Source organism: Sciurus carolinensis, chromosome 14 (assembly GCF_902686445.1).
Source record: "Sciurus carolinensis chromosome 14, mSciCar1.2, whole genome shotgun sequence".
In the NCBI taxonomy this organism is placed as follows: Eukaryota; Metazoa; Chordata; class Mammalia; order Rodentia; family Sciuridae; genus Sciurus; species Sciurus carolinensis.
In genome coordinates this window covers 3,684,333-3,700,566 of record NC_062226.1, presented here as the reverse complement: position 1 = coordinate 3,700,566, position 16,234 = coordinate 3,684,333, and the positions used below count along the sequence as shown (strand labels likewise).

The 16,234-nt window shown below is 44.7% G+C and overlaps 1 protein-coding gene across 6 annotated transcripts in view; it reads right to left on the bottom strand.

The window, feature by feature from the left end:
• Positions 1 to 7,448, bottom strand: part of Tsc1 (TSC complex subunit 1) — a 55,014-nt gene extending 47,566 nt beyond the window's left edge. For 2 of the 6 annotated variants that reach the window (XM_047524607.1, XM_047524605.1), the window contains exon 1: positions 7,243 to 7,446. The gene's annotated coding sequence lies outside the window, so the exon portion shown is untranslated. Of the gene's footprint in view, positions 1 to 7,238 lie in introns of all 6 variants that reach the window. The other 4 variants (XM_047524608.1, XM_047524606.1, XM_047524610.1 and 1 more) reach the window with 3 other exon arrangements.
• Positions 7,449 to 16,234: the final 8,786 nt, after the last annotated feature.

Sequence of the window (16,234 nt, the reverse complement as noted above, 5' to 3'; positions counted from 1 at the left end):
TCCTCTTGCAACTAATCCCAGTTGGATTTTTACCTGAAAAGAAATATCTAAGGAAAGGGTAAAATTAGGATACACCAAGCCCACCCAGCCAGGATCACAGTACTAGATAAAGGCACTACCAGTAGAAAGCAAAAAGGTTTGGTTCAATGCTCAACATTAAGACTCAACATCTAGGGGCTGGGGAGATAGCTCAGTCAGTAGAGTGCTTGCCTTGCAAGCACAAGGCCCTGGGTTCGATCCCCAGCACCACCCAAAAAAAAAAAAAAAAAAAAAAAAAGAAAGACTCAACATCTTAATCATTACACTTAAAAAAAAAAAAAGTAATGGGATTTGACATAATTTCCCATGCTGTTACCATTATTTATATTTTTATGTGTCCATTTACTTATTCACTAATATATAAACCCTGTCCTTTGGGGGTACTACGGGGTACCATCATTCAGGTCAATGAAGTGAGATATAATGTGTGAACCTCCCATCTGGAAGTGAGGGATACTGATGTTAACACCTGTCAGAACACAATAAAATCAACTCACATTCTTATAAAACCAAATAAAAAAGAAACATATCCCAAAAGCTAGGTTTCTCCCTATTTGATAAGGGATCCAAAAGTTGTGTTCTCACCTACATGCAACATTGTTACTTCACTTCTATAAGCAGTCTTTCTGAATAAAGGGCAGGTTTGAGGGCAAAGATGAGGGCTCCATGCTTTGGTATTTTTCAATTAAACAGAAGGAACATAGAAGCCCATTTGTTTCCACAGTTCATCTAATTAGTTTCATTCTGTAGGTGCTTGTAGACAGACAACAAAAATGCCCGGGTACACACGTGTAATAGCCACAGACAGCTGTCATGAGCAGAATCTGCATCTGCCCTAGGCAAAATGAATTATGAGCTCTGTGAGGGCTAAGAGCTAGGTACAACTTTATGAAATGCTAGTGGCAGGCACCCAAAATGCCTTTAATAAGTATTCTAGCTGAAATTATGCGCTGAATATTCAGACATTTGGAAAACCAGTGTTGTGATGTGTAGCCTAGAAAGTAACCCCCAGGCCTCCCAAGGACTGTGAGTGACATAAAAAAGGTAACTGTATATCAAATTACCTAACAGAGCTTTGTACACATTTGTCTATAAAGTGCAAAGGCGACTGCAGATATGTGAAGGCAGGTATCTCTTCACTATAACTTGTTTCCTATATTCAAGTTTTTAGCTTCAAGAATTCAAAGACAGGGCTGGGGATATAGCTCAGTAGGCAGATGCTTGCCTTGCATGCACAAGGCCCTGGGTTCAATTCCTAGCACCACAAAAAAAAAAAAAAAAAAAAAAAAAAAAAAAAATCCAACAACAATTCAGACACAGTTCACACACACAGATGGACTACTTCATCATAAAGTACAATCTAGATAGAGCAGATATGTGGCTCAGGAACTCTCAGGTGATTTCTTACAGTAATATTCTAACAATTTAACCAAGTTGCCTTTAGCACTAATGCATTCAAAAAAGGTAAGATACTTGTCCAAGTTTTTCTTCTTATGGATGCACAGAAGGAAGGGGTAGGAAATACTGCTGTACTTAGTAGTGAGAATAAAACAGCTGATGGCCAAAGGTGCCAAAAGGTGTAGGCAAGAATGATTTAAAATGCCTCAGCAGTTGTAGTCTCTTCTCAAGGTCACAGGAGCTGGAGCAGGAGAGCTCCAACTTGCCAGGCTCTCTATTCAAAATTTCTGTTCTTTGGGGCCTCTGACAGTTCACTAAAGTTTACACCTTATTCCAAAGGTGATGAATCCTCTAGTAATGTGCCTGTAGGGCCAGAGATTGATTTTTGGTAAGGTGCATCTCTTCCAATAATATTACTTACTTTCTGATTTCCTACTAGCATGAATGAAATTATTTACCAAGCAATATAGTCCAAGGAGATACCATCCATGTTTAATAGAGTTGCCACGCACAAATGTGATCAAACTGAGATTTCTGTAGATTTCAAGTTTATAGGACCAAAATAGAAATATTTTAGGGCAGAAAGACACCAGGTGTGATGGTCTAGAACAGTGGTTCTCACACCACCAGCATTAGCATCACCTGGGAATTTGTCAGAAATGCAAATTCTTGGGCCCTGCCCCAGATCTCTGAATCAAAAACTGAGGGAAGGAAGACTGAAGAGATTCTGATGCCCACTGAGATTAAGAATCAGTGGCCTACAAAGAAGAAAGAGGGAAGAAGGCAAGAAATGTCATTCATTCGTTCATTCATTTACATCTGCTTTGAAGCTCAAAAGGGGGAAAAAAAATGTACATAAACCTTGGGAAACTAATGGAATTCTGCCAGATGCAAAGGTGTCAGCACAGACTGAATGCCAAGCCTGAGAAGCACTTTGCAGGTTATATATCCATTTCTTTACCTCTCTCTTTTATTGTGGCGTCTAAGGTTTAATTTCCAGTAAAGTGTAAAAAATTTTCCAATACAAAAGTTTAGTAAGAAGATTCATGATGCAAATAGTACACGAGTTCACTTTGAAAAGACTTAGGCCTTGCTACCTACTGGTTTAAAGAAACGTGTTTTGTAACACCTCCTTTTTTAAAAGCAATAATTCATCCGAAATCACTGGCTGGGTTTTAAGCTTTGTCCATGAAGTCTCAGACATTACATCCAAAATTCCGTGTCTATATGTATTTTTTGGTGATAATTGGACACAAAGGGTAGAAGAAGGGGCATTAGTTCATAGCTTTTTATAGATTTTTATAAGAAGTAAAACCTGCCCCCACCAAAGTTAAAAACCCCTGGCCTATAAGTTAATTAGGAGATGAATAGATCAGATAGTTTATCACAGTGCAAGATTAAACACTGGGGTTCTAGAGTCAACCAATCAGTTCATATCCCAGCTCTACCACTGAATAAGAGACCTTAGGCAACTTCCTTCATATCCCCTAAACCTTCAATTCCTTTCCTACTCTGCCCTCTTAAGGCTGTACTAAGAGTAAACAGGATTAGACATGTAAAAAGCTTAGCACAATGTTTGGCACATAAGCACTCTACATAATCTTTCTTATAACAACATTAACAAAATGTTTTGCTGGGTACATAGGCTTAGCAGTCTATCCATTTAACAGCTGGTAATTGAAAGACTGATAAAAATCATTCCATAATGGATACACTTCCAAGTTTGTTACTATGTTTTATGAAGGATGCAAAACAGCACAGGTCTTGATGACAGCAGACTGGGAAGGGAACCATTTCTCTTTTTCCCAGCACTCCCCACAGCACCTTCCATCACATCACCAACACCAGGCAAGACAGTCCCGTTACTTCAACACAGTCTAGTCCTCTACAGCCACTATGGACACTTCACAAAGCGACTTGTGAATTGTAGGCCACTGACTACCACATCCTGTTTGGAATCAAATCTCCTTTTTTAAGACACTTTACTCATTAGATGTCAATCTGAACTCATTCAACTTTAAAAAATATTGTTACCTTCTGCTATTTCCCTCTATATAAAACAAGTCAGACATCCACAAAAGAAGGGACAAGAAGAAACTTACAAAGTCCTGAGATTGTGTATCTTTTACTTAAATATATATTATGAATGTATATTCTACCCCATTAAAAGACATTAAATTATGAATTTTTAGCACCTATAGGCTTAAGAAGTAAATCAGAGAAAGAATAATCTCCAACTGCCAATGAAAGACTTCTTTCAGACCAATTTAAATGGAAAAAATAAATATCTCATGCAAACCAAATTGTATTAAGTATCAACTGACCTGAATTTTTAAAAACTCAGTGTTTGAGTGTGTATATATACACATAAATATATACACACATATGCAAACAACTACAAATTAGAATGCCACTGAGTCTACTTTTCTTTCATGCCTATAGCTACTGAAATGACAAAACTAATACAAATAAAATCAATCCTTCGAAGAGAGATTTCTAATATGGAGAATTTATAGGGAATCATCTTTTTAAAAAATTATGATAAAAAGAAAAGAATAAACCTCTACACCCTATCAAGTTGGCTAAAAGTCACCAGTTTACTTTTTTTTTTTTTTGGTATCGGGGGATGAACCCAGAGGTGTTTAACCACTGAGCCACATCCCCAGCCCTTTTTTACATTTTATTTAGACAGGGTCTCACTGAGTTGCTTAGGGCCTCCCTAAGTTGCTAAGGCTGGCTTTGAACTCACCATCTTCCTGCCTCAGCCTACCGAGCCACTGGGATTATAGGCATGTGCCACCGTACCCCACTCACTTGATTATTATAAAACCATTAACACTTTGAATCAATGGATTTAGTTGGAATGTTTAGCTGAAGCCCACAAGGACTTTAAATCCCATAAATTTGGACTTAAAGATTAATTTACAGTCCAACTCTTCCTTTACAGATGAGGAAACTGAGGCTCAGAGAACTTAAGTAACTTGTTAAAAATCAAAAGTTTTTTAGTGTTTTTTGTTTTGTTTGTGATACTGGGAATTGAAATCAGGGACTTTCTACAACTAAGCTACATCCCCAGGTCTTTTCATTTTTAAATTGTGAGACAGGGTATCACCAAGTTGCTTAAGGCCTCACTGAGTTTCTCAGGCTGGCCATGAACTGGCAATCCTTCTGCCTCAGCCAATAGAGTGGCTGGGATGTCAAGCATGTGCCACCTGCTAAGATAAACGCTTTTTGGTTCTTTATAAAAGCTTGAAATGTTGATGTATTGCTGTATTTGGCTTATTGGCATCCAAGAATATCCAATTAATTCCAGGAGAAACTAATTGTAGTCCATTATGGCAACCTGGAAACAAACATACCTGTACCATCACAAATTGGGAAGAAAACAGAGCTCTAAGTTCAAATCAGCTCTCATTCAGAGGCCAAAACTCACCCACCACTACATGCACCATAGGCTGGCTATTTTAAGAAATGCCTCTGCAATAAATTATAAATTAAAAGAAAACAGCCAAACAGATGCTTTCAGTCAGTTGTCACCAACCTCTGGTGCACGAGAATCAGACTTCTTCCAAAATGTACATAGGGACAGGATGTCCTCAAAGACTGAACACTGTAGCTTTACCTACACAGGTCAGATACCTGTGCATGGAGGTTCTAATGAACACTACATTTTGAGATCCCTTGTTCATGGCTATTTTGTTATTCTGTAAACATTACACGAACAGGTATGTATTAGATTTACCTAGTGAGTCTGTTCAATTTCATTGCACGGTTGGAACCATGTATGCACATAAGGTCCTGAATTATATGACAGCAGCAGTGACAGATGTCTTCACTCACCCAGCGGAGGAAGAGTACAACTGAGTCACAGGGTTTGAGATACTCCTATTTAATGAAAACATGTGTAAGAAAGCTAGTAGCCTCCTTTCTAATTAGGAATTTAGGAACATACCAAGTGTTTATGACACCAGGAAATGCATGAAGCAAAGAAAGCTTACACCACGTGCCCTTCCAGGTATGTGATGTAAGAGTATTTTGGATAAGATATTAACTTTGGTAAGAGGATATTTTCCATTTACATCTCCCATAAATACCCCTTAAGTTTACACAAAATGGTTAGAGGAAGATTCTGCAGTTCCCCAGGGCAATAATAAAGAATGGTTCAGTGTTTCTGAGGAGCCTCATTTGCCTGATACACAACTGTTATAGGTACATTTCCCTATAAAACCCTAAATCAGTTTTCATATTTGCATATTCCAGGTTTGCTCAGGAATGCTCAACTTAAGAATCACAGGTGGTTGCTCAGTAAATCAAAGACTCCCATAAGATTAGGTTTTGTAATGCTTCCTGAAATTTACTGCTCCACTTTTCCAGCATGTTTGAATTCGGATGACTCCAAGTTGATCCCCAAATTATAACTCAAAGTATCTCAGAAGAGTATTATTCTATTTTAGTACTTTTACAGCTTACTCTGTAAAGTGAAGCGCTATTTCCACACTTTCTACTTAAAAAAAAAAAAAAGCAAGGATTATAGCAGACTTCTTTCGTATAAACACATCAGTTTTATAAAAATATCAAATACTTTCCAGCCTCATGTAGACTAACAAGTTCACAGGCACAATACTGCCATCAGAAACAAAAGCATACGGCATATAAGCCAAGTGCACCTCCCTTCAAAACGAAACACACACACCTCGACCAAATGATTAATTCTAATCACTTAAAGACAGGTCGGTTTTGATCAAATAAGTTTTATCAGTCAAATAAGAGTCATGTCTTTGCAATCCGTCAGACCTCAGTTCCCGTCCTCGCTCAGACAACGGGGGTGTGACCTTGGGCAAGTTACCCCAATCTACTCTGGCCTCAGTTTCTTCATTCTGAGAGAACTGGAAGTGTTACTAGTGGCTGCCCCTTCCTTTGAGCAAAACCAAATAGATGGTGACTGTAAACCACCTCTACAATGCCTGTACGCAGTCAGCAACCCACAAATGTTGGCTGCTGTAAGGAGTTAGGAGGGCCGCGCCCCCTCCGAAGTCTCCCTCATCCCAAACCCAAAAGACAGGAAGCAAAACTCTTTAGCAGGCAACAAAGAAAGCGCTTTAATTCTGAAAGGTGTCTCTGACTGCAGGCTCCACAGTTCCTCGAATGAATGAATGAGCAGCTCTGCCAAGAGAAGAGCTGTCTCCTAAGAATCACCTCTGCGGACTTCAAGGTAACTGTCCTCCGCCGTCAATTAAACACCCACGAGCACACCGGAGCTAGGCACTGCGGTCATGCAAATTTTGGCGGAGCCCCGCGCGCAGGGCAGCTCTGGATGCCCACGGAGGGCCTCCATTCATTCTCCCCCGCCCCGTCCGGGTCCTCTCCCGAGGCCTGGGGGCCGGCCGGCCCAGCCCAGCCCCGGCCCAGCCCGGCCCAGCCGGGCCCCCGCGGCCGAGGGTCCCTCCCCCGCCCTCCGCGCCCGCGGCAACCTGTCGCCCACCGAGCAGGGCCGGTCCCGGAGCCGCCTCGCCTGCCCTCCGCACCCAGGCCGCATGCAGCCTGCCCCGCGGCCGCCAACAAGCAGCCGGGTGCCGGCCCGGCCCGCTTCGCCTCCCCAGGCTCGCCGGCCCCGGCCGGGCCCCGGGGACCCGTCGCGCAGAGAGGGAGCGGAGGGTGCTCCGCAGCCCCGGCCCAGGCCCCCCACCCAGCCGGCCCGCTCCTTGCCTCGGCGCGCCGGGGCCTCCCCGACAGAGGCAGAGCTGCCAGGGCCGTCCCGAGGAACCCTCGGCGAGAGGAGCGGCGGACGCCCCTATACTCACCCACCTCTCCTCCCCCGCCGCTGTTTACCTCACAGTCCCTCCAGTCTACAGGGCGCCGCCATCTTGGACGCGCAGCACCTCCCCCTGGCGTGAGGAGTCCATGGGCGTCGGCGGCCTCCGCCACGAAAAAGAGTCCCCAGCTGGGCCGCCCTTCGCCTCTGAACCCAGCGGCGGGCGGCCGAGGACGGTAGCGCTGCCGATGGAGCGGGCCGTTGCGCTCATTCCTCAGGCGGCGGGCTGGTGTGGAAAAGGGCCGAGGAGCGTTTTCAGCGCAGGGGGCGGGGACAGCGGAAGGATCCCGAAGGGAGACTGCCGAGAGATCTTGTGACTCCGAAGGAGGAGAAAGAAGGCCCGGCGCGGCGGGAGGAGCCACGCGGCGCCGGGGGCGGGGCGGGCGGGGTGCTCACGTGACGCTGACCGAGGCGTAAACAAGCCGGCTCGCGGGCGTGGCGCGCGCAGCTCCTAGCGCGGCTCCTAGCGCGCCCAGTGCCTGGGAGTTCGTCTGCGAGCGGCCGCGCAGTCGCGGCCCTGCTCCCCCACGCGTCTCTGCGGCCCCCATGGGAGAAGGGCCTGCTCTTAAACTTTAGTGGAGTTGCAGTCTCTTTCCTTTACAGAGTATTTGCAAAAGCGCGGCCTGGGTCTTTGCGGAGAACCACACTGGCTTCTGCCATCTTGTTACTGACACTTCACACCTACCTACTCGTGACATCCAGAAAAAACCAGCCCTAGTAAAAGGAGGCAGACCTTGATTTGTATCCTGCTCTGCTACTCCTCGCGGCGACAAGCCCAAGCCTTCATTCCTTCCTCTGAAATGGCACTTCCTCTGAAGTGAGGGATCCAGAAGACACAGCATCCTAAGCGTTTAGCATAGGACCCCACGTCTAGTAGGTACCCAGTGGGCCATGGTCCTTAGGAGGCAGGAGGGGAGCCGAGAGAGGGCAGAGAGCAAGGCGGAGTCTAGCTGTGGCGGTATCTGAAAGGCTTTGTGGAGTGGGCGTCAAGCTGGGTGTTAAAGAACAGTGGGTTCTATGGAAAAGAAATGAAAGAGAAGGGCATTCCAGGCAGAGGGAACCAAAGGAGCCAAACAAACAAATGGGGTAAGTGATGGGAATAACTCATGGGAACCAACTGGGTCACAGTGCAGGTCGGCATGTGATTAAGGGGTGAGATGTGGGAGTAACCAGCACAGTGGATGCTGTCAGAATTCTGGAAGAGCTATGGTGGTCCAGGGAAGGGCTAGTGCTGGTAGGATTGGTGCCCTTATGGAATTAGAAAAATGCACCACCTCTGGGCCCATTGCCCCCACGAGTAGAACCCAGCCCTCATTTTCCCTCTCCTACCCGTTCCCAAACCTCGTGGGGAACTTTGAGCAGTGGACACCTTTATAACTTTAGTTTATAAAGCTTTCCCCATGCAGGCTTATGAGGAAGGTGGGAATTGAACTGGGGATTCCATGGTCCACCGCAGTCACACAGGCAGCTGGGGAAAGCCAAGAGCTCTAGATTCAAAGCAGTTTGAATACAAGTTTTGTCAAATGAGGAGAGACAATTTGGAAGAAGTGTCCAAGGAGTTACCGGAGAGAAGGGGAAACAACTCAGGACCAGCCTGGTTCTTGGCATACCTGATGGAAAAGAATTTCAGCATGCACCATTCAGAGACAGAGAAGGTTATTTAGGTGAGTAGGGAGAATGCAGCTCTCTTCAGAGGGAGTGGCAGCAGCCTGTTGGTGTGGAGATGGCGTTTATAGAGGGATTATTGCTAGGGTCTGACTAGAGGGGGAGTCAGGGTAGAGCAGTGTCATTTTATGCCAGTGTTCCCTGCACTTGCAGTTCCCCTCATGTTACAAGCGCCTGGGCCAAGGACATGTGCTGCAGTTCTCCAGGGCTGCTTTCTGTATTTCAGTGGTTCATGGGTGTCTCCTGCATTTCAGTAGTTTCTGGGCACTTCCTTTGAGACTCAGTATCTCTCCCTTTATTCCCAATTTCCTATCTCAAGTTTCCACTCTCATACTAACTTAGTGAGCCTAAGTCTCCTCACCTGCAACATAGGGTAATATAATGGGGACTTGGGGTGGATTCATTGAGAGGTTAAAACGTAACTAGTGCACAGCCTCATTCCATCAGTCAGATTTGTTAGCTGTGCTCACCATCAGCACCCAACAGTCCCGTGAGTTGATCCACCAAATGCCACATTTTTGTAGTTGCCCAAGCATGGTCCTTCTGGAAGGGGTAAGGGAGAGGGCAAGGATCCAGGTTCTCTCAGTTCCAGCGTCTGTAAACCTGCTCACAGTGCACCAGTGCAGGCATTCAGGTTTGTCTGGAGATTTCTGAGACCACCAGTGGTTGGGAGAGTGAAGGTTATTGAGAAGTGGGTGGGGGCTCAGGCACTGCTCCAGAGTGCTGACCCCAGAGCCCCCCTCCCTACCCCATCTTCCTTGGCTCCATGAGGTCATCCTGCTGGAATTCAGGCCCCCTGGAAGGGAGTAGGGACATACAGAGCTCATCAGCTGCTGTCTCTCAGGGGAGGCCCTAAATACATTGTTACTGTTTTTACAGTGCCTGGAAGAAGAATGGCAATTGTTACCTCAATATAGACTGCCAGGGGCCTGTGAGGGGAGGCCGGCAGAACCCGCAGACAGCCCTGCCACCTGCTCTCTTGCCAGACTGGGATGCCTAGATATTTTTGGCTTCTCTGAGCTTGATTTTTGTCACTTGCTGAATACATGTTCCTCACACCCGCTCCTTCCCCACATCAGTCCAGAGCCTCCTGCCGAGCCCTGGGTTGGCAGGTGTTGCTGACACTGTGGACACTGTTGCACTTGTCTGCAGCATCTCTCCTTCCCCTTCTGAGGAGGTGCATTGCCCGTCCCCCATTCCTCCTGTGCTGCTAGTCCTGACAGTCACAGTGCTGTCCCAGGCCACTGAACTTGGACCAGGCCTAGCCAATCTCATCACCTAGCAAAGAGATTTGCTCAGTTGGTCATGTGACTTTACTTCCCTGGGTCTTTATGTATGGATGCCAGAAGAGATTTTTCTCTTTCTTTGGGGGTCACCAAACTGGGACAAGGAAGCTGTGACCTCTCCCTTCTCTGGTACCATAGGAAGCTGTGTGAGAAATCTGGTGCAAACAGAAAAGAGACACTGAGACGAAGAGGGATGAGGGACTGAGGGTGTAGTTCAGTGGTAGAACGCCTGCTTAGCTTACTTGAGGTCCTGGGTTTGATCCCCAGCCCCAAAAGAAAGAGAAAGATGGAAAGAGAAGTGCAGGTTGCCATCTCCTGCATTTTTCAAGTCCGTGAGACCAACTTCATCCTGCTTTTCCAACTTCCACAAAGCAATAATTATTTCAGCTGATGCTAGTTTCCATGAGTTTCTGTCCCTATGAACAAAAGGCCTTCTCGTAGGCTGGAAGTCCTCTGGAAGGACAGCATTAGAAATATTCCCACCCTGCCCCACACACACGGGTGCCTGAGGCTCATCCATTTGAATGTTCTCTGGCTTCAGCTTTCAGCTGAAGCCTCCTGGTCAGTCTCCCTGACTTCAGTGACCACACATCTGCAGAATCAAGACCAAGCTCCTCTGCAGCCTCCACTTGCTGTCCAGCACCCTGTCCTCCAGTTCCCTGGAACACCCAGGGTCTTCACGCCCTGCCTTTCTCAGTCTGCCTACACTTCCTTCATACAGGCAGCCTCATCCTCCTGTGCTGCACACTTTCCACTGGTCCTCCTCTCTCTAGGCTCCTTTCCACTGCCAAACCTTTGGTTTTCTGTTGCATTTGACCAAAGTGAGGTGGGCTTAGAGGAGGAAGAAGGAGCCATCCTCTCTGACCAACCTGTGAGCCACAGTTCCTGCACCTGACCTGGCTAACCCTGTGTGCTAGCAGTGACTCCCTCTCCTTACTCTCAATACTCGGATGTGATCATAGTGTCCTCTGTCGCTGGTCCCCAGGTACATCATCTTCTCTGGCATCTCTGAAGCTGTTCATACCTGTCTTAAATTATCCCATTGAGGGTACTGCTGGTTCCCACCAAGATCCTAAGGGCTAAAGCCTGTTCTAAGAGGCCTGGGATACCCACTAGATTCATAGATGGTCTCACATACATGTACATACCTACCTGATTGGACCTGAATCAGGGCTGAAAATGTCTTCCAAGTCAGCCACACAGATTCTTCTTGAGAATTTTGCCCTGAGAGATCCCAAGGCCAAGAGCTGGAGTTGGTCAAGGCTGCCAGTTTGTGTGGCTCCAGGGACATCATTCACACTGCCTTGCTCCAGGGAATGCAGACCACCTAGAACACTCCTGGGTTTCTGTTACAAGGCCAGACAATGTTGGTCCCTGGGGGGGTCAAGTGGACTTGGATCCAGTCATGTCCCCTCAGCACCCTGGACAGCAGAGAGTAAGCTGTCAAGAGTCTTGCTGGGGAACCATGTGCCATGACCAGAAGGGGGCAGACGCGATGGGACACAGGCCCTGAGGAGGAAGGAGAGCTACAGGACAACATTGCCTAAGAGGCCTGGCTGTATTTCCTACCTCAGTCTGGAAGGTGCTTCCGTTTCTTCAATACACTTCATAGTAGGACCATCTGTTCTGGCGATCACACAAGGCTGGTGGTGGCCAGAACGTTTTCCTGTCTTCTTCACCCAGATCACTCCTGTCCTTTCTCCAAGACTCAGTGCCAGTTTTGCGTCCACCAGCAAGTCTTCTCACTGCCTCCAGGCTAGCCTAAGGACATCGGCTCTGAGCTCTCCATGCCACCCCATGTCCACCTTTGTTCCTTCAACCTGATTCCCTCCTGCCTGAGGTCATATGGGTGGGCCTGTCTCCTACCAGGTGCTGAGGTTCTGCCATCCCCAGGCAGTGGGATGGCTGTGAGGTCCCTTGAAGTATCCCTGGGTCAAGGTCAAAAGCCTGGGGCAGTGTGTACTGAAATACTACACTGCACCCCCAAAACATGTATAATTATTGCATGTTAATTAAAGGGAAAAATAAAAAAGCCAGGGACATTGGCACCAAATGTAAGATGGAAGAACGTCCAAGATGAAGGCTGAGGAAGCAGAGGGTGTTGGAGGTCCTGGTGGCTCAGAGACTCTGCACTGAGCTGGCTCCCATGTTTGCTGCTGTGCCTCCAAATGGAGTGGAAGTCCCTGAGGGGAGACATATTCCTCAGCTGAGGACCAGTGGGCTCTTTTACTTAATTATTTAGGCTAGATTTCAGGGGCTGTGTTACTTTTCTAGAGATGCCATAATGAAGTACCACAGCTGGTGACTTAGCGACATATAATTTTTGTCTCCCAGGCTGGAGGCTAGACATCCAAGATCACGGTGTCTCTGGGGTCGGTTCTTCTGAGTTGCGAGGGAGAATCTGCTCCATGCCCCTCGCGTGCCTCCTGGTCTGCTGTCAATATTTGGTGTTCCTGGCTTGAGAAACCTCACTTCCACGTTCACAGGGTTCTCCCTCGTGCTCATCTGCATCCAAAACTTTTCCATTCGTATGGAATTGGAGGTCCACCCAACTCTGGTGGGATCTCCTCTTAACTAATCACACCTCAACTTTACTGTGTGGTGTTACATGTAGTTCTGAGAAACTGTGTGTGAATACTTTAATATATGATGGGCTGGGTTGGGGCTCAGTGGTAGGCAGAGCACTAGCCGAGCATGTGTGAGGCACTGGGTTGGATCCTCAGCACCACATAAAAATATATATAAAGAAATAAAATAAAGTTACTATGTCCAACTACAACTAAAAATATCTTAAAAGACTTCAGTATCTGAATGTGTAGTGGATAAATTCAGCTGATAGCCGGGGCTAAGCACCATCAGCAATGGTTTGGGAAAGGGCTCTGTCTTATTTTTATGTGTGCATTTGTTCAACCCTTTCCATCGCATCCTCCACATCTACTTCCCTCCGCTCTCTTAAGCAACCATCTGATGCACGTGACATGTATTCTTTGGTCTGTATGTGTCCTTGCACAATCCATAAGCACGTGTGTGTATATGTGTGTGAATTCATGGAAATCTTTCTCTTGGTTCCCTTCTCCACTTGGTGTGATGTTTTGAGGCTCTGTCCATGTTGTTTTGTGTTCATCTGGTCAGCAGCTTCTAACTGCTAACAATTACTCAGTGGCGTGGATCTCCTCTGATCTACTCTCCACCCTCCCAGGGATTGGCACCCAAGGGGCCACCAGAAACCACACTGAGAAATATCACTGTGCTTGTTCCCTTATGGGTCCAGTGGAAAAAGTCTTTGGGATATATAACTGGGGATAAGCCTGGTAGGTATCAGAGTGTGTGGACTTACTTTTAAGATCCACCATCAAATATCAGGAAATTTCCCAAACCTGAAGAATGAAATAGAAAATCAAATGCTAGAAGCTTACAGAACACCAAATGCACAAAATCACAACTCCATTCACAATAGCCTCAAAAGAATAAAATAAAATAAAATAAAATAAAATACTTGGGAATCAATCTAACCAAAGAGATAAAAGATCTCTACAATGAAAACTATAGAACATTAAAAAAAGAAATTGAAGAAGACCTTAGAAGATGGAAAGATCTCCATTGTTCTTGGGTAGGCAGAATTAATATCAAAATGGCCATACTTCCAAAGGTGCTATGCAGATTTAACATAATTCCTATTAAAATCCCAATGACATTTCTCATAGAAATAGAGAAAGAATCATGAAATTCATCTGGAAGAACAAAAGACCCAGAATAGCCAAAGCAATCCGGGGCAGGAAGAGTGATGCAGGGGGTATCACTATACCAGACCTTAAACTCTACTATAGAGCAATAGTAACAAAAACGGCATGGCATTGGCACCAAAGTAGACAGGTAGACCAGTGATATAGGATAGAAGACCTGGAGACATACCCACATAAGTACAGTAACCTCATACTAGACCAAGGTGCCAAAAACTTACAATGGAGAAAAGATAGCCTCTTCAACAAAATATACTGGGAAAACTGGAAATCCATATGCAGTAAAATGAAATTAAACCCCTATCTCTCACCCTGTACAAAACTCAGCTCAAAATGGATCAAGGATCTAGGAATTAGACCTGAGACCCTTCACCAAATAGAAGAAAATTAGACCTGAATCTTCATCACATTGGCTTAGGATCAGACTTTCTTAACAAGATCCCCATAGCACAAGAAATAAAAGCAAAAATCAATAAATGGGATAGATTCAAACTAAAAAGCTTTCTCTCAGCAAAGGAAACAATAATGTGAAAAGAGAGCCTACAGAGTGGGAGAAATCTTTTCCACACACACTTCAGACAGAGCACTCATCTCCAAAGTTTATGAAGAACTTAAAAAACTTTACACCAAAAATACAAAGAACCCAATCAATAAATGGGCTAAGGAACTGGGCAGACACTTCACAGAAGAAGATATACAGGTGATCAACAAATATATGAAAAAGTGCTCATCATTTCTAGTATTTAGAGAAATGCAAATTAAAACCACCCTAAGATTTCATCTAACTCCAATTAGAATGGCTATTATCAAGAACACAATAATAAGTGTTGGCATGGATGTGGGGAAAGAGGCATACTCATATATTGCTGGCGGAGTTGCAAATTGGTGCAGCCACTCTGGAAAGCAGTATGGAGATTCCTCAGAAAATTTGGAATGGACCCACCATTTGACCCACCTATCCCACTCCTTAGTTTATACCCAAAGGACTTAAAATCAGCATACTACAGTGACACAACCACATCAATGTTCATAGCAGCTCAATTCACAATAGCCAGATTGTGGAACCAACCAAGATGTCCTTCAATTGATGAATGGATAAAGAAACTGTGGTGTATATACATGATGGAATATTACTCAGCCATAAAGAAGAATAAAATTATGCCATTTGCTGGTAAATGGATGAAGTTGGAAAATATCATGTTAAGTGAAATAGGCCAAGCCCAAAAAACTAAAGTCCGAATGTTTTCTCCGATAAGTGGATGACAATATATAATGTGTGTGTGGGGGGGGAAGAATGAAGGAACTTTGGATGGTGTAAAGGAAAATGGGGTGGGAGGGGGTGGGAGAAGGAAAGATAGTAGAATGAGACAAACAATATTACCATATATATATATATATACATATATATATATATATATGGTAATATTAATATATAATGTAATTCCTATTAAAATCCTATTAAATGACATATATATCATTACATGATGGTGTGAATCTACATTGTGCACAACCATAGAAATGAAAAGTTGTACCCCATTTGTGTATAATGAATCAAAATGCAGTCTGTAAAAATAAAAAAAATTTAATAAAAAAAAAAAGAACAATAAGCTAAACCCAAAAAACCAAAAACCAAATGTTTTCTGTGATATGAGGAAGCTAATTCACAATAAGGGGGCTGGGATAGGGAAGAATAGTTACTCTATGTTAGGTAGAGGGGAGTAAAGGGAGGGGAAGGGACATGAGGGAAGGAAGGATAGTGGAGTGAAACAGACATTATTACCTCACGTGCATGTTTGACTGTATGACTGATGTGATCCTGCAATATGTATAATCAGAAAAATGAGAGATTACACTCTATTTATGTATGATCTATCAAAATGTATAAATGCATTCTACTGTTGTGGACAACTCATTAGAACAAATAAAAAATTAAAAGAAAAAGAAATAAAAAGATACACCATCAAGGTCAACAAATATATGAAAAAAATGTTCAACACTATAACAATTAGGGAAATGTAAATCAAATCTACATTGAGATTTCATCTCACTCCAGTCAGAAATTCTGTCCTCAAAAATGCAAGCAATAGTAAATGCTGGAGAGGAGTGGAGGAAAAGGGACACGTTTACCCTGGATAAAAATTGCTGGGATGTGAATTACTACAACCACTGTGGAAATCAGCGTGGAGCCTCCTCAAAAGACAAGGCGTGGACCCACCGTGTGACCACTCCTCATATTTATCCTAAAGAATTAAAGCCTGCCTACTGTAGTGATATGGGCACACCTGTGTTTACAG